The sequence below is a fragment of the Triticum aestivum genome, chromosome 7B (assembly GCF_018294505.1).
Source record: "Triticum aestivum cultivar Chinese Spring chromosome 7B, IWGSC CS RefSeq v2.1, whole genome shotgun sequence".
Classification (NCBI taxonomy): Eukaryota; Viridiplantae; Streptophyta; class Magnoliopsida; order Poales; family Poaceae; genus Triticum; species Triticum aestivum.
The window spans coordinates 531,828,397-531,832,338 of NC_057813.1; positions in this window are offsets into that span (position 1 = coordinate 531,828,397).

Genomic DNA, 3,942 nt, shown 5'->3' on the forward strand with positions numbered 1-3,942 from the left:
CGTATGCAATGTGTGTGAAATAGAGTCCTGGATATAACATATATATAGAGGGGGCGATCCACGAGAAGAGAGTGTAGGTATCATCCGCTTGAGGTGTCCATGGAATCAAAGAGAGGGATGATGTGTGTGTGTGTGGGCGCGCGTGCTCGATAAAGAGTGCCATCGAATTTGTGTGTGCCCACGTCAAAGATATAGAGTGGCTGGCCTACTGGAACGTGAGAGGGGACATGTGCAATTTGTCTCAGTGGCATGGTTATCTACCTGCAGCGCTCGACTATCGGTGTGTGGTGGGGGAAGAGGGAGGCCTAATTTACTATAGAGGTACAATGGCTGGTGATGACCCACAAGTATAGGTGGTCTATCATAGTCCTTTCGATAAGTAAGAGTGTCGAACCCAACGAGGAGCAGAAAGAAATGATAAGCGGTTTTCAGCAAGGTATTCTCTCCAAGTACTGAAATAAGTGGTAACAGATAGTTTTGTGATAAGATAAATTGTAACAAGCAACAAGTAACAAAAGTAAATAAAGTGCAGCAAGGTGGCCCAATCCTTTTTGTAGCAAAGGACAAGCCTGGACAAACTCTTATAATAGAAAAAGCGCTCCCGAGGACACATGGGAATATCGTCAAGCTAGTTTTCATCACGCTCATATGATTCGCGTTTGGTACTTTGATAATTTGATATGTGGGTGGACCGGTGCTTGGGTACTGCCCTTGCTTGGACAAGCATCCCACTTATGATTAACCTCTATTGCAAGCATCCGCAACTACAACAAAAGTACTAAGGTAAACGTAACCATAGCATGAAACATATGGATCCAAATCAGCCCCTTATGAAGCAACGCATAAACAAGGGTTTAAGCATCTGTCACTCTAGCAACCCATCATCTACTTATTACTTCCCAATGCCTCCCTCTAGGCCCAAATAACGGTGAAGTGTTATGTACTCGACGTTCACATAAAACCACTAGAGGCTAGACAACATACATCTCATCAAAATATCGAACGAATTCCAAATTCACATGACTACTATTAGCAAGACTTCTCCCTTGTCCTCAGGAACAAACGTAACTACTCACAAAGCATATTCATATTCATAATCAGAGGGGTAATTGTGTGCGTAAAGGATCTGAACATATGATCTTCCACCAAATAAACCAACTAGCATCAACTACAAGGAGTAATCAACGCTACTAGCAATGACTAGCACAAATCCCGGACTTGGAGACAAGAATTGGATACAAGAGATGAACTAGGGTTTGGAGATGAGATGGTGCTGATGAAGATGTTGATGGAGATTGCCCTCTCCCGATGAGAGGAGCGTTGGTGATGACGATGGTGATGATTTCCCCCTCCCTGAGGGAAGTGTCCCCGGCAGAGCAGCTCTGCCGGAGCCCTAGATTGGTTCCGCTAAGGTTCCGCCTCGTGGCGGCGGAGTCTCGTCCTGAAAGGTTGCATTCTATTTTGTCTCATCGAAAGACTTCATATAGGAGAAGATGGGCATCGGAGAGCCACCAGGGGGCCCACGAGGTAGGGTGCGCGCCCCAGGGGGGGCGCCCCCCACCCTCATGAGCAGGGTGTGGGCCCCCTGGCCTTCATCTTTGGCGACGATTTTTCTTTATTTATTTTAAGATATTCCATGGAGTTTCAGGACTTTCGGACTTGCGCAGAATAGGCCTCCAATATTTGCTCCTTTTCCAGCCCAGAATTCTAGCTGCCGGCATTCTCCCTCTTCATGTAAACCTTGTAAAATAAGAGAGAATAGCCATAAGTATTGTGACATAACGTGAAATTACAGCCCATAAAGCAATAAATATTGATATAAAAGCATGATGCAAAATGGACGTATCAACTCCCCCAAGCTTAGACCTCGCTTGTCCTCAAGCGAAAAGCCGATAACAATAAATATGTCCTCATGTTTAGAGGTAGAGGCGTCGATAAAAATAAAATACGGGCATGAAGGCATCATGATTATTTCCATAACAGCAACATGTAGAGATTTTGTCATATGATTACTTATGTTCAAGTGATGATCTTTTCACAAAGCAAAAAGTATGAATCAGAAACCTTATTGAGCACCAACAAATTATAACCTCAGTCATTGAAGCAATTGCAAATTATCATAACATCGGAAAGAGTCTATGTCAGAGCTTTAAAGCAAGTCCACGTACTCAACTATCACTTAGTCCTTCATAATTGCTAACACTCACGCGATACTTGTGGTTATGGAGTTTTAATCGGACACAGAGAAAGATAGGGGCTTATAGTTTTGCCCCACAACCTTTTACCTCAAGGGTAATGTCAACAATAATAATTCATGCTCCCCTACATCCAATTAGATATATATATCATACTCTTTCCAACATGCTGAGCTTGCCAAAGGATAAAATGAAAAAGGAAAGGTGAAGATCACCGTGACTCTTGCATAATGTAGAGGATAATAATAAAAGATAGGCCCTTCGCAGAGGGAAGCAGAGGTTGTCATGCGCGTTTAGGGTTGATGCACAAAATCTTAATGCAAAAGAACGTCACTTTATATTGCCCCTTGTATGTGGACCTTTATTATGCAGTCCGTCGCTTTTATTACGTCCACAACAAGTTCGTACAAAGCTTATTTTCTCCGCACTAATAAGTCATGCATATTTAGAGAGCAATTTTTATTGCTTGCACCGATGACAACTTACTTAAAGGATCTTACTCAATCCATAGGTAGATATGGTGGACTCTCATGGCAAGACTGGTTTAAGGGTATTTGGAAGCACAACTAGTATTTCTACTTGGTGCTGAGAATTTGGCTAGCATGAGGGGGAAAGGCAAGCTCAACACGTTAGAGGATCCATGACAACATACTTTATCTCAGATATAAGAAAACATAACTCATTATGTTGTCTTCCTTGTCCAACCTCAACTCTTTAGCATGTCATATTTTATTGAGTGCTCCCAATCATAAAAGATGTCAATGATAATATATCTATATGTGAAACCTCTCTTTCCTTATTACTTCCTATTAATTGCAACAATGACCAAAGCTATATTTGCCAACTCCCAACAACTTTTAATCATCATACTCTCTCTATGTGAAGTCATTACTTTCAATAAGATCAATATGGACTCTTTGATTCTTTTTATTCTTTTCTTCTATTCTCCCACGATCATGGCAAAATAATCAAGACCTTGACTCAACACTAATCTTTATTATATAGCTCACAGACTTGATTACAAAGAAGGATCGTCAAGCAAAACTCAAAACTAGATCATGCCATGACTTTATTCTACTAAATCAAGATACTACTAATAGGATCGAACTAAGAAAAACGGTAAAGATAGGAGTTGTGATGGTGATATGATACCAGGGCACCTCCCCCAAGCTTGGCAGTTGCCAAGGGGAGTGCCCATACCCATGTGATTATTTCTTTGGAGGTGGTGAAGTAGGAGTTGTTGCACTTTTCTTCTCTAGCTTACGCCTGAGGCTAAAATTCTCCTCCCTTGGATCCTCATTCTCGAGCTCAAGTTCATTATCTTCTTGCATAGTGTTGCCTTGCTGTCCTGCAAAAAACATGGTGGGATAGATTGGACCTTAGGGAGGCTTGACTTCTTGAACTCCACATGCATATCACCAGGTTGAGGCAGTGGGTAGTCCTCTTCATCAGAGCTTGTCTCCTCCTTCCTCTTTGGATCATAGTCTTCTTCTTCCTCTGTGGTCCAGCCATAGTGTTCCACGTCCCCATATACTCTTGGATTTGCAATATAATTAGCTATGTAGCTCTCTCCCTCCGAATCTTGGGACGACATCTTGTTCAAATCTACATCAGGAATAGCTCGAAACGAAAACAACGGATATTTGCGTGATACGAGAGTCAAAACCTTTGGGAGAATATATAATGAATTTTTACCGACCAAAATACGTATCGTGCAAGAAAACGGAGTCCGGAGAGCACACGAGGT